The sequence below is a fragment of the Emydura macquarii genome, unplaced genomic scaffold (genome assembly GCF_026122565.2).
Source record: "Emydura macquarii macquarii isolate MOO-44397 ecotype Brisbane River unplaced genomic scaffold, CSIRO-AGI_Emac_v2 contig_3128, whole genome shotgun sequence".
Lineage (NCBI taxonomy): Eukaryota > Metazoa > Chordata > Testudines > Chelidae > Emydura > Emydura macquarii.
In genome coordinates, this window is record NW_027133265.1 from 202,875 (window position 1) to 227,394 (window position 24,520).

The 24,520-nt window shown below is 43.7% G+C and overlaps 1 long non-coding RNA gene across 5 annotated transcripts in view; it reads left to right on the plus strand.

Annotated features, from left to right (window-relative positions):
* LOC137141993 (uncharacterized) overlaps positions 1–24,520 on the plus strand; it is a 98,125-nt gene that overhangs the window by 54,863 nt on the left and 18,742 nt on the right. Inside the window, exon 1 of one of the 5 annotated variants that reach the window (XR_010916811.1) lies at positions 19,544–20,034. The exons of the other annotated variants lie outside the window; for them this stretch is intronic. This is a non-coding gene — a long non-coding RNA (uncharacterized lncRNA). Of the gene's footprint in view, positions 1–19,543; positions 20,035–24,520 lie in introns of those variants that run through there. 5 annotated transcript variants of the gene reach the window in all.

Here is a 24,520-nt window from a genome sequence, read left to right on the forward strand (position 1 = left end):
TTCCTGAAAATCAAGTCTCTTTAAGGCATCTGAAGTTGGAAAACCCAAAAAACAGAAGCACCCAAAATTACTAGTTACATCTTAAAATGTTGGCCTCCATTCTCTGACCTATCTTATAATTAGAAGCTTCTGACAAATGATTTTTCCAGAGTTGAGAATGCAGCTATTTAATATTGATCCGTATTAAAAAGAACCCAGCTCTTTTGAACAGTATTTACATTGGATGGATTTGACTGATGAATTAGAGTATGATCAATGGAAGAAAAATATGTCACCATATGTCCTTTCTCTTTATTCCAGGCAAGTGGATAAATATACAATGTTTTCTTAAAATGAAAGAATGCTTTGTAGGAGCTATGGACAGAAAATTTATTCCTCTGTGAATAAAGGGATCTTGTTTACTCAGATATTCCCATCATTAAAAAGCACTAAATTTTTCCGATTTTAGTTAATCATAGAAATTTAGGGTTGGACGGGACCCTGTGCTGAGACGGGACACTTAGACCATCCCTGATAGGTGTTTGTCTAACCTGTTCTTAAAGACCTTCAATAATGGGGATTCCACAACCTCCTTCGGAAGTCTATTCCAGTGTTTAAATATCCTTATAGTTGGAAAGTTTTAATGGTGTATAGACTATTTATATTTACTCCACTTTATCTATTTGCCTAAAGAAACATGCAGCTTTCTTCTTGCTTCATGATGATGTTTACTTCTTTTTTGAGAATGTAGCCAGAGGGTGCAACTCACACTGACAATTTTTAATCAATGCAAAAAGTGAATTTGTGTCTTCCTGTGGCAGGAGCATGGAAGCTTAGACACTGGCAATACCACGCTGGGGACTGAAGGGTACCTTTTTTTTTTTTTTTAATTTATTTTTAAATCCATTCTCTCTCTTTCAAAAGCCCACTGGAACATCATCAGCATTTGGAAATTGCTGCTTTTGCCTTCAAGGGATGTTGAATTTTTGCTGTGGAGGAGAATGAACACAGTGCTTTTAAAATCTTAACTGACCATCAACATTTCCAGATGTGCAAACAGGACTCAACACATCTTTCTCAAAGCTCCTTTTCAACACACAGCTCCGCCAGCAACACTGTTCAGAACATATGGAAAAGGCACCAAATGTCTGACCTTCTGCTGGAAAAGACCTTTACTTGGGATCTGCCCAGTGTGTATCTTACATGGAAACCAGCGCTAAGTATACAAAGCAAAACCACATTTTTGGCTGCACTGAAACAAATTGTACCCCCTGACACTCCAAAAGAATGAGGAGTACAAGAAAAGGAAGAGAAAACGAAAGCATATGAAGCAGAACAAATCCAACATGCTTCAATCCAACTATCCAAAATGTTTTATTTAAATGAAAATATCAAGGGAATACTTTGGGTCCAGAGACACAAGATTTTTTTTTCCCCCAAGAGGTCAATCTGTTCTTTTTGCACATACATCTACTCAAATATTGTTTTAAATGAATTGTTGTTTTGCTTTATGTTAAAGAACTTGCAAAAAAAAGAAGTTTATTGCTGAGAATAGAAAACCATTGTCACAAGTTAACATATACAAAGAGGAACACGTATCTCCCATCACACACATTCATATGCTATTGCTAATATTCCATTATCTTCTTCAAAACAATGGGCTTTCATTTGCCTCAGTTTTTCCTTCAGATAACAAAGCAATATACTGTTATGTGAGGGAAATCCCCAGAGTAACATGCAAGCAAAAACCTAAAGCATGATTTGTTGCTTTTGTATTCTAGTAAGAAATGGCCTGTTCTAAATGGATAGCTAATAATGGGAATTCAAGGTATAATTGTAATATATAAGCTCTTCACCATTTCATCCGTAGACCTTAAATGAAGGGAAATGTATTGTTCTTTTGCAGATTTCTGGGATTGACATACGCATAATATAAGATAGACGTCTATATTACAAGAAAGTTCTATTTTTCCACATCAGCACTGTATCATAGAATTTATAAATATAAATGAAGATGGTGTCACTAGTATCTGCCAACCGCAGTAATTACAAATTTGCCTGCTAGACAGAGCATATTACCCATTTTGTTTCTGAATCAGCAATAGCAGGATTAATAATTACAAGAATGAATCTTGATGGTCCAAGATGCCCAGCTTGTTAAGTTATTTTTGTTTTATCCACAAAATATCTGAAGTGGGGTCAGTCCAACATGAGTAGCCAGATTCTTTGGCGTGGTGTGGTCACTTTGCATTGCACAGCTGGCATAACCTGGCCCTAAAACTCAATAACCAAACTGGGAAGGACCATCTCAGTAAAAAGGCTATCCTCCAGTGTGGTAGAGCTGTTGTAGGAACCCCTATACCATCCCCAATGCCTGTCATCATACCTGGAAAGAGAGGCATGGTCAGAGGAAATGGGCATGGATGTCCCTATGTACTACCAATTCCTGCTACGTTTTCAGCCCTTTAGAATAACTTGCTGTTTGCATAAACTAGAGCAACCTTCACATTGCTCAACTCTAGAGCAGTAGGACAAACCTACAACAGGATCACGGGAAGTGGTACCACCCTGCATTCAGAGCCCAGAATCTGGCCCAATACATACAATGTTTTTCTTGTAGTTAACGTCTATCTGGCTTTAAATTTAGGAGGAGTGTGGTTACAATGAAAGTAAATAAAAATACTTCTTATTCTCCTGCTGCAAAGCACCATAAATTCATATCAAAATTAACAGTAAATGCAACACACTGGAGTCACGGGCCAGCAATCTTCCTCCACATTACTCCAGAATGTCAGTGTAAATAAAGATTGTGCATATATTTAACTGCATTCCTCTCCTCCACCCTTCATATATTGATTTTTAGATTATAATCTCTTGTGCACGATGTCACTAAATTTGAGTTGATAGTGCCTAGTATCTTTCAGTGCTACTTGAATAAAAATAATTAATACCTATCCAGAATTCTGTCCTGCACATCTATAAGGTTACATACAAATAAGCTTGCTCTTATATTCAGATTTATCTATTAACTTCTCTCATTCTAACTTGATGGCAAAAGTTCATTCCTATCTCAGCTGATGTCGTTGAATTTGCAAATCTGAGGGAAGGACCATAGCAGTTGGGTGGTCACGATCTGCTTTTTTGGGGGGGAAACTTTCTGGGATTTATATGGGGAACATAATTATATTGGATTTCATTCAGATATCAATTACTGATGATTAAACATCTGCCCTAGGATATGAGCTATGTTGTTTTTGTGGACTGTCGAAAGTCAATATTTTACTTGCCTGAATACCATCAGTGTAACAACAGGTGGAGTTTGGTTTCACACATCATTTTGGAGAATGATTGTGTGGTTATGTGGTTCTAATCTTTCTTCTCAAAATCACTTGTGCTGATGTATTTGTCCTTCATTCAGGATGATCAGTAGGACTTGTCAGGATTAGGTTGGAAACGATCACTTGACAGGCAGTAAAGAATATTTACCTTCTGGAGTTACACTTCAAACAAGGGAGACTTAGGGTTTGTCTGCGTGGAAAGTTGCACTGGTATAACCTAAAATGTGAATTTAAATTAATATAGTTAAACTAGTCTGAGCCTCCGTGAACACTCCTATTTTAGTTTAGCTTAAGGTGATTAGGAACAGGTTTAACTAAACTGTAATAAACCATTCTCATACTGAAATAAGAGTGTCCACAGAGCCTTTTATACCAATTTAACCGCATCAGTTTAAAAGCCAATTCAAGTTGTATAGGTGAAACTTTTTTATGTATTAAATTTTAACTTGATATTAATTCTTCCACCATGGAGATTTTGCTGATGTCTCATTTGGGAACTTCACCATTTAATGGATCAACAAGAAGTAATCATTCAAGTGATTTTAAAGATGACGTATCTAAGCTAGTACCTGGATTTCCATTATATTTATCCTCATCTTTCCAAATCACTGTGAATCCTCAATACCACTCTGATATTTTAGGTTATTATTATTACACCTTTCCAAAGCCTTGCAGACTGATGTCAGGGAAAACTCTACAGAAGCCTGCCCTGTTTTATATAGAACTGAGCACATAGTTAGTGCTTAAAAATAATAGTGCATTGTCTGACACATGGTAAATAGTTAATCATAGCTGAATCTTGAAGGCAACTGATGAAAGAACATAGCAGTAGCCAAGGGGCATGTCAGAGAACTGGTCAAGCATGAAGAGATGGAATAGGAGATGGGGAAAACAAAGTGGCCAAAAATGAAGTGGCAGTAAAAATCCAAGGGAATCTGAACTGCTGCAAGCAACCAAGGAGAGCTGGGAGGGGTTCAAAGTAACTAAGAAAGAGGGGATAAGGCAATTGATTGATCTTTGACTACTGGTGGTAGATATGCCACTGGCCTGTGAAGGGATGTTAGATGGAGTGGGTTCTGAGTTACTGCAGATAATTCTTTCTAGGGTGTCTGGCTGGTGAGTCTTGCCCACATGCTCAGGGTTTAACTGATCTCCATATTTGGGGTTGGGAAGGAATTTTCCCCCAGGGCAGATTGGCAAAGGCTCTGAAGGTTTTCACCGTCCTCTGTAGCATGGGGCACAGCTCACTTGCTGGTGGATTCTCTGTACCTCCAAGTGTTTAAACCATGATTTGAGGATTTTAATAACCCAATCATAGGTCAGAGGTCTATTACAGGAATCGATGGGTGAGCTTCTGTGGCCTGCGTTGTGTAGGAGGTCTGACTAGATGATCATATCGGTCCCTTCTGACCTTAGAGTCTGAGTCTATAAGTATGGTATGTGCTAGAAGGGTCCAGTCATAGCCAATGGAGTGAGATAGAAGGATCCATGCCAGACAGCCTTCTACAGCATCAAAAAAGTCGCATAATATCATGTGGAAAGTTTTTGCCCATGTATGTTTATCGGTGGCTTTCAGGAGGCAATGTAAAATTTAATGCCAGCTCTTTATATTTCTCTTACTGTAAAAGTCTGTCAAATGAATCGTTCAATCACCCTTCAGTGGCTATTCTGAGGCTTTCTCATTGCTCCTTGGGAATGAAGAGGACATAAACAGAACATTTAGGAACAGAAACATGTCACAGCAGTCAATGGGAACCACTCCTGTGTGTCCAAGAACAAAATACAGCCTCTGGAATCTTTGCATGGGTTGCTAAGAAGACAGGTGGGCATTGCTGCAGAGGACGAATGCTTTGGGAGGGAGGGTTTTGTGTTGTGCGGCAGTGATGCCCTGAGCAGATTGACAAGCAGCTTTGGTGTGATCTGAAGGGAGTTCTATCCAGTTGTTTTTGTTTAGAAGGATGATGGCTATGACGTTAGGTATGGTCAGTGTCACTGTCATTTAGGTGGTGCCATGTTCCTAGATAGTCTGCCTATTAGAAATACTTATTTGCTGGTGCTATAATACCCTGTTGGAAGGAACCCCTGAGATTAAATAGAAACTACACACAGAGATAAGTGGATACAGCACATATGGGTGTGTTTAAATCTTTGCCTGGGTCTATTTATTGGAAACCCCTTGTCCTTCCTCTCCCTGTAAGGCTGTTTATTTCGGACAGTAAAAGGAGAACATAATGTAAGAACATAAGACTCGCTAGAATCATGAATCTGGAACAGACCAAAGGCCCATCTAGTCTGGTATGCACTTTCTAAGAGTAGCAGAGGCTTCGGAGGAAGGAGCAAAGCACATAACTGTACAATATTACAACAGGAGTGATGGTTTTTCTTTACCCAAACCCATGATCAGTGCGTGACCTGAAAAAAGCAGTGATGATGATGAGGGGGAAGTGTTGATCGTAGTGATGGGCAAACAGGGCTAGACTCCAAATATCACCCAAATAGCTGAATCATAAAGAGCTCCAGTGTCCCTCACTCCAGCACTTACACAGGCCTCTCCGCTGGTTGGAGGACAGCCAAATGACCTTGGGCTCCATGATCGACTGGTGCCCTTGTACTCTGGTTTTTTCTACAGGAAAACAGCAGAGGGACCCAAGAGCTTACTGAAGGGAGGAGTGTGCTGTATTTTCTGTTCCCCACCCTTTAAAACAGGAGAGGGGGGAGTTCATCCAGCCAAGGAGCTGGATCAAGTCCTATTCTTTAATGGTGCTCAGGAAAGGGGGAGAGCCTGGTCATCCATGTTCTGTTCATCTCCCTGAATCTAGTGAGTGAACATAGAGCCCCCTTCCCCAGCAACAAAGAGAAGCAGGGAGAGATGGCTGCTGCTTTCTCCTCCTCTTATGCCACTGGGAGTGGGCCCAACAGCTCAGGCCAGCAAGGGGAGGAAGAAGCAATCAATGTTACTCCTGTAGCTCTCCTTTGCTTGATAAATATTCGGCTATCATTCATGCTTTTCAGCATATGCATTCTCAGCTACAGCATCTTACTTCACAGAAAAGTCTCTAATCATGGTGGGTTTTTTGTTTTTGTTTTAAATGTACTAAGCCATTTGCTTCAGTAATAGCCCAGAGTCTCTGCTCCAGCCTCCTCATGGTCTCCTTGCCCAGCCAGTCCCAGTCCCTCCAGTTTCTCCTCTGATCTCAGTTTCACCCCTCACCGCAACTGGCTCCCAGATTCCCTAAGGCCTCCCACTCCCAGGCTCCTCATCCCAATTTCCCCTGTCTATCACTCCATTCCTCCCCTCCCTCCAGGCCCAAATCTTCTTTCTTCCTCCATGCTGCCTGGGTCAATTGACTCAGGCACATGCTACAGGACTAAAAATTGCAGTGGAGGCATTCCCCTATGGGCTGGGACCCAGGCTCTGGATCCTGGCACGGATGGTGGGTCTCAGACCCTGGGCTCCAGCCAGAGTGGGAACATCTATGCTGCTATTTTTAGATGCATAGTGTGAGAACCGCAAGCCCAGTCAGTTGACCTGGGTTCTGAGTCTAGCTTCCATGTTTGTTTGGGGGGCAGAAGGGGGATTGTTTTTTTTCCCCAATGTGAACCTACCCTGTGACTCTATGAATAACCCAAAAGTGGTAAGAATTTAACATAGGCAAAACAACACTTTTCTGTAATCTTATTCTCATAAACGGCTGAACCATTTTTGCTGAAACTTTTCAGAAGTATTCAGCTTGAGGTAGATACTGGGCATGGAAGATTTCAGCTCTAACACTTAGTCTGACAAAGTTATAAGCAACTGAAAATAAGGTCTTAAGATGGGAAGTGGTGGGAACCTTAACTAGAAGCGACCAGCTCTGGCTGTAATCAACAAGGTTCACTATAAGCCGCCTGGATGGGGTGGGACTTTTATATGGTCAGGGAGTGGTCTTGTGGATATGCCCAGTTAGGTAGAACCATGCACAGAGGGCTGCATAGCCAATGGAGAAGAGACGACTGTGACAAACAGGCGAAGGAGGTTGGGGGACTGGCAGAACAGACTGTGTGAGAGGCAACATGAATCTTGACAAGGGAGGGACAGGGATATGTAGAGCTTTGCAGGTGGTGATAAAATAGCTTAAATTTGATATCCCATATCCTGATTCTAGGTGCAATAAAAATTGTATTAGACCTTCTTATACACCATTCACAGGTTCCTCTAGAACAGTGTTTCTCAACTTTTTAGATACCAGGGATTGGTTTGGTGCCTTCCTAAACCATTTCAGGGAAATCTCCAGGACTGGCACTGGTCCATGGACTGGTCATCGAGATACACTGTGCCCTGTGTATTCCCCTAGCTGTACTACAGCAGTGTAAGGTAGATTGTGTTGGTACCAAAAAGAGACTAAACTTTGAAAATCCAGGACAGCCCTTACTCATGCATGTACTTGCACAGAAGTGCACCCTATTCTTCTGCTGTCCATCTAAAACCAGATGGTCTCTAGACTCCTGATTAAGTTACAAAGACAAATATTTAAAAAATGCAGACTATTGTCAAGTTCCTCTTGACGCTGTAACTAATAACAGAGATTTGCTTTATTTACTTCATCGGAAGTATTTTTTCATCGGAAACTCGATGAGCTAAACATCCTTTCTACTTCAACCTCGTTTTTATGCAAATCTTTGTTGTTCTGGAGAAGGTAAAATAAAGGTTTGTGTTCACCCCACGCAAGGCCTTAAGGTGGCTAGGTGGGCCTGTTAACCACCGAGGCTGCATGTGAAGGAGGAGCCAGGGAGTAATGAGGATTAACCAAAGAGGAAGCACAGCTGCGCAGGAACAGGAGGGCCCTGTATATAGCCCAGTAGCTGAGAATAGAAGTGGGGGGGAGGGGTTCAGTGTGAGTGTGGGCAGGCAGGGTCGTGTGCTGCAGTCACTGTCTGGGTGAGTAGGCAAGGTAGGAAGTATCCAAGGGATACAGCAGGAAGGTTTAGGACTGTGCAGACCTTGACTGCTAGTTGTAGGGTCCCTGGGTTGGAACCCAGTGTGAAGGGTGGGCCTGGGTTTTCCTACCATCCGGTGGAGGAATGGCACTGCTGAGGGGACAGTGAAAGAGAAGACTGCCTGGGACAGTGGGTCCGGATAGACTTGGATGCACATGAATTCCCCAGAAGTGGCAAATCATGATGACCTGGGCATAGGTCCAAGCCACAAAGCGAGAGCTGTTGAGTCCTGAGAGAGTGATGGACTTCAACCACAGGAAAGGGAGGGCAGTCAGCCTGGCAGAGCTAATCCCCAGAAGTGACCAGAAGGAGGTGCTCCAGCAGTGAGTAGAGCACCCTGGAACAGGTCTATGAATAACTCCTAAGGCAACTATTCCATTTATTGAGATTTTTGCTTTCAGCAAATACACTCTTTATTTTTATTCATTGAGAACTGGTATCAGATCTATGATACTTTCAGCGCTTGGCAGTTTCCATTCCTCCCATCTATGCAGTTTCTGTCAACTGTGAAAAAACAAACGACTACTGGTTGCATACAATACCAAGAGCAAAATTTGGCATCCTCCACAGCTTTTGCATAAAAACCAATCTCAGTCACTGTCTCATCATTCATTCCTTACCTCATCCACTGGGGGAAGGGGTGGGGGGGGGGGAATGCTGACTTGTTTAAGAAACGTTCCAGGCCAAATGTATCCCTCCCTTTCACAGAGTTATGCCAGAGATGGGTTTGTCCAAACATTTTGGTACAAGATATAGTTGGCATGGCCTCTAGCTTTCCAGAATGCACATTATTTGGAGGATGACCCAGTACATATTTTAGCAGGACCCGTTCACATTCAATTATTGGTAAGGATGAGATTTTGTCACGGAAGTCACAAATTCTGTGACTTTCAGAGACCTCCATGGCATTTTTCACTTCAGCTTCAGCCTGTCGTCGGGGCAATAGGACTGGAGCTGTCAGCCGTGGGGGACCTGGAACTCTGAGCCACCAGCCCCCAGAACCGTCAGCCACCATCACGATGGGTGCTGGAGCCCCTCACCCCTGGAGCAGCACTTAGGCTCTCTTCCCCCCCTCTTCCCTTCCCCCCCCCCCCCAGGGCTTGGACTTCAGTCATCCTCCTCTCAGGCTCCCCTCCACCATTATTTTAGTAAAAGTCGCAGACAGGTCGCAGGGTTCCCGGAATTGTTTTTATGTTGCCTGCAACCTGTCTGAGTTTTTTACTAAAAATAACCATGGCAAAACCTTAACCTTAATTATTGGCAAAAGAGTGCAGGAGTGGGGGGAGAGGGGGAAGCAGGCTTGCCATGATCTATCTACTTGCATACCTATTTATGGGTGCAATCCTGATTTCTTGACTCCCTGAAATTAATGGCAAAACGCCCAATGACTTCAATGGGGTCAGAATTTCACCCTACTTATTTAATCAATTAAATCTGTTTTATGTATTTCTCGAGTTCTCCCTGCCATAGTATTTTATAACTGTAAAGGATTTCATGACATTTATAGCTAATTCTAAATAAGAGTGTATTCACTTAAGAAAAATATTTTAAGATTTACAGCGAAGAAACACATAGCAATAGACAGCTTTGCAGACGACTTAAGATGGAATATTTTTAATTGCCTAAAGTTAGTTCCTAAATGTGTAGTTTTCTAAATTCTAATGTAGGCATCTTAATGTGAATTTAGGAGTCGAACTTTAGCCATCTAAATGTGAAAATTTTTGCCCTGAGTTTCTATGCAACTTGATCTCTGGAATACTCCAGGGTGCACAGCTTTCATCCAGTAAATGTGGCTGTGTGTGTCTGAAGATGTACCATATGTTGTGATAACCTGGCACTGCAAATGCACTTGTGAAAGGACTTTTTTGTATATGGGACGTGGCTGTGTAAATGCCATGATTAAATGCCATTTTACACAGCAATAAGTACAAGTGTTCTTCAAAAGTGGATAATGCTCGGATCATCTATTGAAAAGTGGCAAGAAACTCACAAGGGGCTCATTAAAAATGCTTGGCAAATTGGAATTTTCTGCAATCATTTACAAACTTCCCGTGAGCCCCCACTTCACTTGCTGTGTGACAGGTTTTCAGAAACCGAGCATTAAGAGTGTAGAGATGGTCCTGACAGGGAGGCAGTGTGGTCAGGTGAATAAAACACTGGATCATGACTCAAAGCAGTAGGTTGTCTTCCTAGCCCTGTCACTGGCCTTTCTGTGCCTCAGATTCTTCATGTGTAAAATGGGGATAATGATACCTCCCTCCTTTGTGAAGTACTGTGAGATCTGCTGCTGCTGAGGGCAAGAGATGGCACTGAGCCACAAAGTTCATTTCAGGAATTGGAGCCAAACATACTGAAAGGCGAGCGATGTTCAGAATCATGAAGTTCTGATCTCATCTGAATTTTCCCAAAGTTCAGAGGTATTTCGGTCTTGATTTTTGGTTCAGGTACCTCTCTAATATAGACACATGCTTCCATTGCTTGGCCCCGTGTGACAGAAAGGCTGCCTTTTATGGGAGTCATGGATCACATGAATTACATTACCCCCACCAAAAAAATCTGGCTCTTGGGGCTTCTTTCTGAGAGCAAGTAGAGACGATAGCAGATAGCTGAACTAGTTTCACAAAGAATCTTAAGAGCTGCCCAAGGGGCTTCCTGAGAGATTGAAGGAGAGCAAAGCTTTCATAATTAGGGCTAGTGCTAGTAATGTGATATCTCTCCTCGTCTTTTTTTTTTTTTTTTTTTTAATTGTTGAAGAGCACTGCAGGAAATCCCAGCGACTTTAGAGCTAGTTTAACACATTTTTACCTGCTGACGCTCAGGCAGGAAAGCAGTGCTGCAGAGGAGGGGGAAGATCAGCACTGTCCCACTTGCCTTGTTGACTTTTGCGTTGTGTGTTGCTGCGGCTGTGAGGCTGCCCTGGCAGCACCAGCGGAAGCAGTTTCAAAATATTTTAAAGCAGTTAGTTAAATGTTTGTGTTTTAATCAAAATTTCCTTTATTGCGCCACAACGTGACCTGTGAGACTCCCAGTATAAATTCATGCCTTCCATCTTTTCTTTCCATGACCAGACCAGGACTCTTTATGTAGTTTGCTGTGATAAAAACCACTCGCCCTGGTCATAAGGCTTAAATGATTTGAGACTTTGAGGACAATTTTCAAAAGCACTTTAGTGGTGCTCTCCTGTTGAAGCTGTTCCACTGTGTAGAGCTAACTAGTCACTGGCTCGCAGAGAATGAGTGAAAAATGACTCGCTAGCTCTGTGGTTGGGTCCTACACTGCCCTGGTGAATGCCCTAAGTTCAAGTTTTTACTCCAATACCTAATTATTTATACAAAGTAGAACAGCTCCACCAAGAAAGAACAAGATTTAAAATACTCCATAGCCCAGTGCTTAGGACGTGCTCCTGACAGGTGAAAAATGTGGATTCAAATCCTTCCTCCGCATCAGGCAGAGTGGGGAGCTGAACCTCGGTCCCTAACCTCTTGGATGAGTGCTCTGACAATCAAGCTAAAGATTATGGGGGCTGCTTCCTCTTCCTCCTATGTGAGCTCGATCTCCTGGAGAGGGTTCATGGCTGCGAATCCCATGTGGAGGTGGGCATTTACCTTCAACCCAGACTTAGCACCTGGGTGTATGTCTACACTGCAGTTAGACACTCGCAGCTGGCCTGTGCTAGCTGACAAGCTTGCAGGTCTCAGGCTGAGGAGCTGTTTAATTGCGGTGTAGACATTTGAGCTCTGGTTGGGGCTGGGCTGTAGGACCCTGCAAGGTGGGAGGCCCCCAGAGCCTGGGCTCCAAACAGAGCCCAAACATCTACCCTGCAATTAAACAGCCCCTTAGTCTGAGCCCTGCGAGCCCGACTCAGCTGGCATGGGCCACCTGCGGGTTTTTAACTGCAGCGTAGACATACCCCAGGTCCCTTTTGGGGGTCAAGGGTTAGGCCGCACCCTGCTCCTCAGTGTTTCGCATTGGCTACCTTAGGCAGTTCCCTGCTCAGCTTGTTGGCTTTTGTGAATCCCATTCTCAGCTGTCTAATTCTCCCCATGCACTGGATAGGGAGCCTTGGTGCTTAACTCAGGCCTGTGGATTCCATTTGGCAGCAGGGTGCCTAAAGTTGGCATTGCAACGCTGAGCCCTAGTCCCCTTTGTGGACTCAGCCCCTAGGCACTTTTGGAAGTTTTACCTTTTTGTCAATATGAAAACCTGGAAGTTTCCAAACAGGGCAGAAATAAGGGGCTCATTCTGCAACGTACTAAATGCCCTCAACCCATTGATTTAAGGGGGTCAGCTAAGGGTCCTCAGCATCTTGGAGGATCAGAATTTAAATCAACAATTGCATACATCTGGTGTATGGAATATTGTACCACAAGTTGGTTGCAAAATATGGACAGCATAGAGAGATCCGATAATACACAAGATAGAACAAGCCAGACCAGACACTACTACATAGAATAATAATAATTCACTCTTAGCCTTTGTTACTATATAAGGAAGTAATGAAATCTTTGGGTATTTCTTCAGACTAGTTTTCCTTAACCTGTGAAACTGGAAATGATTAAAAGGACCAAGGAAAAATACAATTATTTTTTTCTCTTGTATATTTAGCCAACGCACACATTAGTAAGCTGGTGCCTGCATTGATAGTATGTATTTTGTTTTGTAAAGAGGTCTAATATAAGCAGCTTTTTCAAACCTGGCCATTCCTTAAAGTGTATTAGGTCACTGATCACTATGGAGTTTTTGTGTGTGGTCCTTCACAGACCAAGAATTAGTCTTTGTACTGTTAACATGCCTCTGTAAGCTGTATTTGAGCCTGGAACTCTGTTTTATAAGAGGGTTGGTGTCACTGTACAACAGTTTGCAAATCTTTGATACAACACAAAATTGATACTATTGACACTGTCCATTCAGAAAGGCAGGAGTTGGGCATTCCCCATCCCGTCGCCAATTTGGAGGGGTAATTCTCTTGGACATCCATAGATGGAAGAAGGCACTCTTGCAGCTGCACATATTTGCATATCCAACCATAGTGAGGAGTCAGAAAGATCCCTAAACTGAAAACGGGTCTGGCAATCTGGGACAGAGTCCCTCAGTAGATGCAAAGAGACTCTGGCGGATAGATCTACTCTTCCCACCAGCATTACCTCCAAGTTTGTCTCCAGGCAGCTCCTTTTCATTCAGGTGCTGATCTCAGTCAGGCTTCGGGAGAAGTGAGAGATGGTGCTATTTGTATCACAAGTAAAGATGCGGGGATGGGGATTAGCCACGTAGTGCTGTCATGGGAGTCCACACTTCATTAGCTCACTAGCAAAAAGCTGCCTCGGCTTACACCGTAAGTTGATTATTTCTTCCTTGCTATGAAGGAGGGCACTGCTGGCAGCCCCCAGCAGGGATGGCTAGAGTCACCTTGAACTGGCTGGGCCCCTGTTTTTGTCAGAGGGTTACACTATTAGTTGTTCTGTGCCCAGAGCCTTCTCTTGCTACGCACTACACGGGTTCTATTCTGCGCCTCCCCTTGTCTAGTGCGTATAGGAAGCCGCTGGCAAAGGCTGCGGTGCCTTCAGACTGCTGATACCACCACATCTCTCAGATCGCTCAAGCCCATGCACAAGGGGGAATGGCCCAATAGCTGCAGGAGCAAGGGGCTATGATGAGCTGCCGCTGCAGGAGGTTGAGGTTGGATGAGCCCTCCCTTAGCAGCTGGCGTGAGCTGGGATCACCAATTTCTGAAACAAAGGATGCGTGGCTCCTATAGACCACTACATCTAGAAGTACACAACCCTGATCACTAGCTGTGACAAGTGGCAGGTCAATCCTGTGCACTGAATGAAGCGGGGGTCCCATGGAAAGAATAGCATGTGATCATTAAGGCCCTACTTGTGATATTGTGGATTCTGCAATATTAGGCTTTCATCCCAATTCTGACAGCAGGAGCCCCACCACGTGCGGGGCCAACATCAGGAGCCCCGGCTCTCAGCCCTATGTTTCCGCTATCAGCCCCAGGCTCCCGACAGCAGGAGCCTTCATGTGGCATCATCTTGATATCCACCTGGCTCATCAGCAGGGTTGAAACCATTGGAACTGCTACACAGACCTTTGAAACTTGAGCGAACAGACTGATAGCAATAGTAGGTTGTCCTGCTCTGTGGTCTAGCATGAGAGAGGGATGTGATTCTTGGCCAATGGGTTTCACAGATATTGGCTGAGCAGAAGATGATAAAACTGAAACAGGTTGGGTTCCATTCCAGACTTGGGAGGGGCGTGTGCTTTTGTGGGCACAGGTTCCTCTGCCCACTCTTTCTCTCACCCACCCCAACAGTGATCCCTTCTGTCCCATCCCCACTACCCTGGCCTTGTCCCAGTCCTGTCTCTTTCCCACCTGTAGCTTCTCCTCCCTGCCCCATTCTTCTCTCCTAGACACTCCGAGTCTTCTTGCCCAACCAGTCCTAGCCTCTTCTTTTGGTCTCCTTGTCCCAGTCATTCCCAGTTCCCCTAACCCCAGGCTCCTTGCTCCCCAGTCCCTTTGTCAAGGAAGTCCCAGTTCCCCTCCATCCTTGCTCCTAGTCTGATCTTTTTTTTCCCCATCCTGGCCTTCAGTCACTCTTCCACCCACATACTTCCATGTCTCCCTTCCCCGGCTCCCTGTATAAGCTCACTGGCTCACCAGGGTCCTTGTCCCTGTCTTTTTGGCCAGCTAGTCCCAGTTCTCCCCCCTGCACCTTGGTTCCTTGTCAGATCTGTCTCCCCTTCCCCCCACTCCATTGGTTCCTAGTCCAAGTTCCCCCTGCTACGCCCCCTGCCGGCCTCCAGTCCCACCTCTGGCTCCTTGTCCCATCTATTACCTTTAGGGTGACCAGATGTCCTGATTTTATAGCGACAGCCCTGATATTCAGGGATTTGTCTTATATAGGCGCCTATTATCCCCCCACCCACTGTCCTGATTTTTCACACTTGCTGTCTGGTCACCCTTACTGCCTTCACCATTCCCAGGTCTGCCACCTCTTGTTCTTTTTCATTGGAATTAAGCAGCTTCCTCCTCCATACCGCCTGAGCCCAGCTGGGAGTGAGTTGAGAGCACAGGAAAGACAGTGCCCCTGCTCTGGTGACCAGTCGAGGCTGCAGTTGTAGCTCAAGTCCTGGCCAGCCCTGGGCTGAAGCATGCTGAGTGCAGTTGGAATACTTGGGGAATCTAGCTGCAAATCTCTGGCAAGTGTCTACTGAGCATGTACGAACTGCAGCTTTTCAAAGGCTTCTAACTTGGCCAGACTTGGGCAGACGTTCATGGGAATGGCAAAAGGTACATCTCCGATGCGGAGTCTGCCCCCGCCAGATTTTGAAGTCCCTTTGCCAAAGTATGGAGGAACTAGAGTTACTCAAATAAAAGTTTGCCAGAATTTTTTAATATGGGCAAGATAGTGCATTCTCCCCTAGCCATTTTCTGGAAAACAGCTTTTCCATTTCGACTGATATTATCCAGAACCATTCAGCCAGAGGCAGACACTCGTTTGTACAGAGAATTTCAGTTGAAGTTTTAGCAAATTTACAAGCAACTGAAAACAGGGCCTTATAACTGAAAGGGTTGGGCAACCTTAATACTAAGGTGTGGGCTAGTAGCATTTCCTATCGTACATGTACACAGTGAATTAAAAGAGCATTTATATTTCCTAAATCAGTGCTCAACAAAGAAAAAGGGTTTGTGACCAACTGATCTCTGTAGAACTGCATGTGCTGTTGTAGTATTATTTAGTGGGGGGTTTAGTACTATCTCAATGCATTTTTTAAATATTTGGTAATGAAGGAAGGGATGTTTGATAAATCACAAAATAAGTTTTAAGATGGAGCTCCCTTTTGTAGTGCGTTGATGTCTTAAGCTTACAGGAGTAATGGCTCTGCATTCACTCTGATAAAGGTTACAGTGAGTAATCCTGTGTGTGTGTGTTTATATTCATCTGAGCGCCCAGTAACGTATGACTTCTGCTCACCCCTACACACAGCCTCTAGCTTTTTAGGTCCCAAGTTGTTACTTGTGATGCCTCTTGGATTTGAAACTGTCTCTTTTTTGGTCCAAAATTAAAATATTCATTTTCTGGTTTGAAGGCTAACCAGACATATTTAGTCAATTTTTCAAGCAACATTTCATGAGTCATGGTAACAAATGCTTTCCTAAACTCCGGATCTAGCATGTCTACTCTACTCATTATGTCCAGTCAGTCAACAGAACGTTTCGTTTAGTGGCTGTTGTGTATCACTTGCACGAAAGAGCAGTTTGTATTGTTTTGCTTCAAATATGGAAGTACGCATCTAATCTGTACTGTTAATTTGAAAAGGACTTGGATAGTAAACAACTAAATAACTCTTCTTTAGGTAGCAGGACAGCAGGACACGATGTATAGAAAACATTTTTTTCCCATTATCCTCAACTTACTAAGCATGGTGTCTTGGGGGGAACTGATTTCTTTCCCATTTTCTGGAAGAACAGTTTCATTAATATTCTGTGTGTTCTGTCAGGCTGTATTGGTCACATTGTGTGACATGTCAAATAATGTAAAGTGACATGACTGGCACAGTCTGTCTGGATGCTCAGGGAAAGCCTCCAAGCTGAAATGTCACCTCTAATTCATTTGTGGTCGTTCTAGCCTGTGTTTTATTTACCCTTGCCGTTCTCTATAACTAGTCTGCTAGATCATGCAAACATTCCAGTGCTACCATGACACTTCTTTCTTTGACTATCCACAATGCAGTGTGACTCTCCTGAATCAGGAAGTCCAGGAGGAAAAATAGGTTCTGATGTTACGTTTCGTTTCATAGCTGAATGCAGTTCAATTTGTTTTAACATCTGGTAACTTCAGTTACTGAAAAGGAAGTGTCAGTTGTTGTCTTCAAAGAAGGGTTTAAAAATTTTGGGTGTGTGTTTTATCCTAAAATCAGTTCAGGTCCTTTCTGCTTGCTGTGTTTGATTCCAGTGATTTAGGGCCAGAGCCTGCTTGGCTCTATAGGAGTGTGAAATGAGTTGTTGCCAACTCTTGCAATTTTATCACAGGTCTTGTGATAGTCAGTGCTTTCCTTTAAAGCTCCAGCTCCTGGAATCATGTGATCACGTGAGATTCACCCTTCCCCCCCCAGTGCAAGTTCTGGCCTTCGTGGTTGGGGGGGGGGGAGGGGGGTCGGGCGGGAGCTTGAAAAGCTGATCCCTAAAAAGTCAAATCCAAAAGGCAAATAAAAAACTCAGTTTATTTTTTAAAAGTTCATGATTTTAGGGGTCTAACTCATGATCTTTGAATGCTGGGACTTGGCAAAACTGGGAAGGGGAGGACACAGGGAGCTCCCCTATGCCCCCCTGCATCATGTGCAGACTGGGTAAGGGACATGCACAATTTCAGAGAGTATAGGGACTTCTCCCCTCAGTGCTTCCCCAGGCAGTTGGAAGAGATGGAGATGAAGCCATTTCTCACCCTCCCCCACCTCCAGTCTAGTCCAGTCCACGGAACTGGATAGACTCGATGAGGGAAGGAAGCTGCATCCCTTAAATGGAGTGTTAAAGTGGGCAGGCGGAATCTGCATACTGGGAGCTCTCTGTGGCAGGACTGGGTGGGATGTTTTGCACCACTCCTTATTATGGACTGTGCCTACAAGGCACACACATGAGCCCTTAATATTAAAAAATCTGTTTACTCTTCCAAACAGTACAGTGCTCAAAGATTTATTGCAAGAAGAAACCACAGGCTGTGCTTGAGGGTTCATTCTCCAGGCACTGAAGAATTACAGATCTTTGGCCTTGTTGTAAATGGATCCTGTGTCAGACCCAGGAACTGTATGTCTCGTGTGTGCATTGAAGCCTTGTTTCTGTCTGTCAGAGTTACAATAACACTTTTTTCCCCCTTGTCTGTATCAAAAGACCAATCCAGTGAACCAAAGCATCTTTACTTCCTTACAGGACAACAAATCTTCTCCATCTCACATGGAAAAAGACTAATATTAAACAGAAACATAGCTTATTCAGGAGCGGGATGTATGGCAAGAAGCTTAGGATTAAAGACATAACAGGCTGCAGGTTTGCTAAACCTGCCAACAGCCCTCCTAAACAGGAAGAAAATACTTAGAGCTGCCAAAGTACTTCGAGGTATAGTCCTGGCCCTTTAAAAGCTCACCTGCTCTGCAGGGGGATTTCTGAATCAGTGAGTTCCTGTGAAAAATACCCACCTTTCCTGCAGGGCAGATGGCATTTTAAAGGGTCAAGATTGTAGCATGGTTTAATTATCAGAGCAGGAAATCGGAAGTCCGGAAACCTGAGTTCTATTCCCAACTCTGCCATTGACTTTTCTGTTTACTCTTGGTCAAATCACTCTCCCTGTCCTTAGTCACATCATCTGTAAAATGGGGGTAAAACCATATTTTGTAAGGTACATCACAAAGTAATTCTGAATTTTGTATTAAATAGAGATTATATTTATTTTCAGCACTGAACACAGCCCAGGATTTGACCCAAGATTTCTATAACTCAAGGAGATAAGACTAACTTTTTTTTTTTTTTTTTTTTTTTTTTTTTTTTTAAAGGTTGTTTACTTTGTGCATTTGAAAACTCTGGATTGACATACTGGCTCTACTGAAGTTAATGGGAGCTTTGAATTTTTCAGTAGGCTCAGGATTTCACCCTGTGTGTGTAGTCAGTTTTACTGTTCTCCCCATGTAGTCACTCTGTTAGTAAGTGTCCCTTACTTATTTGTGTCTTTCACACAGCAACAGAGGAGAGAAACTTTTTTTTTTTAAATAGGAAGATATGATTGTACAACCACAAAATTTGGCAGAGAATTCAGAACCAGGTATACTACCTGAAACTACTTTTAACTAATTTTTTTACATATTGATTTGTTTTCAAGTTAACTTGTGTCCCTTTTAAGTTTTCAGAGTTTTTGCTACTTGAAATATAGTTTTCCAAAGGTAATTTACTATCTTTTTTTCATATATATCATTAGTGGTAAGTACAAATATGCCAGTACAGCAGAGTGTATCTCTCTCTTGCTCTCTGCAGAATTTTGAATCACTATAGCTGGCCTGTCACCAGGCTAATGCATCAGGTGCTGCTAAATCTACTCTTTTTGTTTGTGATGGGGTGGACTTCCCTGCAAGAGTTCAGTTAGGCCAGGTGGGCCCAATCAAATAATTAGACTGCAAGCAGGGGAAATTTAGGCTGGAGGCAGCTAATTAAGGAGAGGCTGGCCTGTGCAAGAACAGGCAGGGCCTACATCAAGCCAGGCAGCTGGGTGCTCAGAGGGAGATTGTTGCTGCTGGGAAAAACTGCAGGGAAGTAGGCTGCAGTCACTTCCTGGGTGTTGGGAGTTGAAGTCTGGCAAACCCAGAAGGGAAAAAGCCAGCTATGTAGTAGGAAGCCCAGGGAAACAGCAGCAAGAGATTGGACTGCACAAGGACTGCAGCTGCTTGTTGTAGGGTCCTTGGGCTGCAACCCAGTGTAGAGAGTGGGCCTGGTTTCCCCTACCAGCTGCTGTGAAGTGGCAAGGGCGTTGGAGATGCCAGCCAAACAGTGGGTATGGAAAGACTTTGAATTTCCCGGAAGGGGAGGACTTTAGTGAGCTGGCCGGAGGGCCAAGCCACAGAGAAGAAGCTGCAGACCTGGGTTGAGCAGAGCAGTAGAGCGAGACAAGACAGTAGAAAACCCTGCCAGAAGGGGAATACAAGCAGGTGGAGCTAACCCCAGGACAGCCAGCAGAAGATGCTGCTTGGGGTGAGTGGACTCGCTGACACTGTTGCATTGTATATGTTTGAGGGTAGCTGTAATGCATGATAAGAATACTTTTTAAACCCTTGAAGAAATGCAATAAAGCTGCTATTTTGCAGTAAATTCTCCTGAAAATGGTTATGCTATGGGTATCCTTTTTGGAGGCTTAGGTTTCCATTTGAAGATTCCAGCATAACAGTATTTCGGTTACCTTGGATATTTAACTTTAGCACAGTATTAGAAAAACTTAACTTATTACAGTGTACCTGTTATGTGATCTATTGAGACCCACAAAAACTGGTTATTTATAAGATGACCACCTCTGGTAAAGGAAGGTAGAGCAGAACTGTACTCAGTAGGTCAGATCCTGGCCTACCATCCAGGTCTTTGCTGCTGTGCTGGCACAACCAGACCATAAACTTCACCTAAATGGGCAGCTGAACTCATTTTCCCCTTGGGAAACTTTCAGAGTGGCATAGGCAGCTGACTCAATGCTGCCTCCACATGGTTTCCCAATGTTGGTAGCCAGAGTAGCCCCCAGCTTTCCTAGGAACTGGGGGAGGGAGAAGTAAATGTGGCTTATAGATCAATTTTTATCATTCCCTTCGGGTCCTGTACTAAGTGGAACTTGGCCAGCCCCAAGAATTGGGGCCAATGTGAACTGGGGATGTTGGTGGGGAAGTCTTTCAGCCACGAGTTCACATCAGAAGGCAGGTCTCTTGTTAGGTTTCACTCTATTGCTGCATTTAAATAGTCAGCTCACAGACTGATCTGAAGGGGCCACAGATTCTCCTGCTAAATGTTTGTGAGACATATCATCGTTGCAGAATACCATCTGCATTTTCCATCCATGGGGGTAGGAGAGAGTGAGGGGAAATCATCCTCTGAATTATTTCACTGATTTTCTTAAGAGTGACTTAAAATGAATTTGAAAGAATCTGTAGCTTTAACAGGGTTTGTCCTATCTTTTTCAAGAAGTGTAGTTTTATTGATTTGTAATTAAGTTAATAAACCAGTAAGTTGAGATAGGCATGAAATATTCTAATACAAGTATTCGTAAAGGGGAGTACTGCATCAGAGAGAGCTTCCACTGATCTCTCCACCTTCAGGAGTTAGTCAGCACCTTGCAGGATCAAACATTCCCCAGCATAATCAGCCTGATTTCCAGCTGAAAATTTAAAGACGTGGTACATATACAGTCACACCTACCTTTCGAGGAAGTCAGGAGTGGCAGTGTGTGGGGTAGGTGTAAATCTCTCTCCATCTGAGGCATTACTACATCCGTTATCCATTATTTTATTATCTCAAGCTACATTAGGCTGCCATGAACTCTTGCTCCAAACAGTTAGGGGCAAAAACGCCTTATCACTTCAGTTGTCAAAAAATGCTGAGTTTAACCTTTACTGTTGGCTGTGGGGCTACATCATTCAAGCAACGGAAAGGAACCTCCCATGCTGATGTGCTCTCATTAGTGGAAGTAATGCCCAGTGTTTGCTTTTGTGACTTGTGCCAGGCACTAATGTTTGTTCTTCTTTATTGTAAAATACACTTTTATGGTCCTGAAGGCGCCATAACAGAGCTAGGCACACGGCCTGCCCATGAGGTCTTGCAGTAAAACCTTCTTGCTACTGCACTTCACATAGACATACGGTCCTGCTTACGCCTTCAAGGGAACAAAATGACTCTGGAGGAGAGGAGAAACTCCAGTAAGCTAACAAAAGAAAATGGCACCATTCTCTAACATTGACACGATTAGGTCATCAAGGGCCGGACTATGACTTGAACTACATACCCATGCAGGGTTATAAGGAGAGAGTAAGGAAACCTCTCCTCAATTCCCTCACTGTGAGCTACTGGGACTTCGGGTCTGGCTGTTCAGGATGGACAGGATGCTGTGCACCTGCTACTCTCTCTCTGTGGAGCAGGTGGGTAAGGAGTGGGCGGAGCACTGGCTTTGCCCTGCCCTTTCCCCTCCCCCACACAACACTGGCCAGCACAGCTGAGCCATGTGTGGGGAGTAGTGATTTGCTAATGATACAATACAGCAACGAACACTATTCCCCTGCCCTGGAGAAAAGTGTGTCTCTGAGGCAAAATGCCTCCCAGGGTTACTCCTGGAATCGTGCAGTTGGAGTCTTTTCTTGTCTAACGGCACAATCAAATGGGGGTAAAGGATGTGGGGAGAAGCCAGAATGTTGCGGAGGAGAGGGCACTGCAATTTGACTTCAGTTCTCGGCTCTATTGCTGTTGACTTGCCAAAGCTGTATAGCAGGTCACTTGAACCTTTTTCGCCTTAGTTTCCTTATCGGCAAAATAGAGAGAATGTCCACCTTTGCAAAAGGACTTTGAGGCCTCTGGATGAAAAGTGCTATTTAAATGAACAGGGCCAAGCATTATTATTAAATGTACACATGCAGCTATATTTTACATGTGCAGAATATGCAGTTGCATGCACAATTGCCTGTTTACATTCACCTCTGCATATTTACATTCACAATCTCTGATCCCCTTTGTAAATACTCACATAATAGCACATTTGAAGCTTGAAAGCTCAAATGTTCGCTGAAAGCAAAATGTGAATTGTATTGATTGTGATATTTGACATTCAAATTAGCACTCTATTGACTAGTTAAATAAATCATCCAGTCAAGGCACTGACATAATACCATGTAACATTTACAACTAACCAATACCATTCATGTCTTGACCATAGACTATTCAGAACAAACTGTTCAGTAGCTCATCATATAGAGGAGGGAGCCACATGAAGAAATATGCAAATTTAAAATAATTAATTTAAAGAATTTCGCCATCCTATCGCAAATGTTTCTCTAGCAGAAAAGGAGAAAATTGACAACTAATTCTCTCTGAATTATTTACTTAGCTTTTACCTCTTTCAGTGTTAGCAAAAATAGGGTGTTTCTTATATTGGTGAATCTCATCCTCTTTGCGCATGAAACATCTTCAGATCACTTGTATTGAATTGCTCAGGTAGTTTTAGTGATGCAATGTATGGACCACATTCCAGCTGTACTATAAACAGGGATCTCCAGTTTCTTCTGGGACATTCAGGGACATTATTTGCTATCTGCTAGTGAAGCGTGAAGCGACTGCAAAACGAGTGTACGTTGGACCTGACAGAGGATGGAGGAATTGTATATAAAGACAATTTTTTCTAATACTTTGGCGTGTTACTTACTAGAAAATGTTTTACAGTAAATGGCATTTGTGATCCACACCGTCAGAGAATATTCTCACCCTTTGTCAATGCTAATAAAGGGAGAAAAAGATTAGAGAAGAAAGCATCTCACAGTGCACCCAGAAGTATTGTACTTCTACAAGATGAAAATAAGTGTTTCCATGTCCTTGTTTAAATCAGGTGCATACTGTAAAGACTGCTCACCTAGGCTAACCTGCTCATCAAAATACTAAAATCCAAGTCCTGCACTGACTGTGTAGGTACAGTATACTCAGTCCCGCCAACAGGGGGAGGCAAGGGGGCCAATTGCCCAGGGGCCTGGTGATTTAAAAGGGCCGCCAAGGTCCCTGCCGCTTGCGTTCTCTGGCCCTCCCCCGAGCCAAGCTTATTTATTATGCACCATGCAGGTTCCGGGGTGGTTGAGGCGGTATCTGCTACTCAGCTTCCTGGTTCATCAGTAATCTCCCAAGGGACCCAGGAAGCTGGGTAGCAGATACCGCCTCCTCAACTACCTGGAAACCTTCATGGAACATAATAAATAAGTAAAAACTTCCAGCAGAAGCCCACTCGGCCCTCAGCCATCCTTTTCAAGGGGGACCATTGACTTCCGCCCTGGGGCCCAGAATTGCTGTCAGAGGGCCTGAGTATGCTTGTAATAGGTATTAAGGCCCTTCTGGACTCCTGTGAGGCTTTGGGGGTGGGGAGTTCACCCAGACCAGTAAGGGATTCTGTCACTACCTGCCCTGTAACCTTGGGTACCTATAGGCTGTGCAGTTTTGGCTCAGAGCCCTGACACTAGCAACATGCTTGCAGCACTGTGGTCTCACCCTGGCTTCTGCCAGCCCTGTTGCTTTTTTGCAAGGTGACTCCAAGAGCCCTTCCAGTCCTGAGTCTCCCCAAAACAGTCTCCCCTGCAAAGGTCCATCCCTCTTACTGGACACTCAGAGGTAACACCAAGTTTGCTGCTGATTTAAGAGCTAGTCTACGCAACAGCTTGTTAGCTCAGCTGGCATGATACGCTCCACTTCAATATCCAGCACTGAGATGGTTTGTAGTAACTAAGAATAAGTTTCTTAATGAAGAACTTAGACTTAAGTGATATCAAGCAAGGATGAAAAAGGTTATGAAAGGGTTGCAAACTAAAGAAAAATAACATGCTTGCTGGTGTCTAAAATTTATTTCTAATAAGATATAGCTTTGCCTAACCTAGTTTCTTACTCACAACAAGTTGTCGGCATTCTCCAGCCTGTTGTAGCAGGAGGACCCGTTGTTTATAGGTACAAACTGTTGACG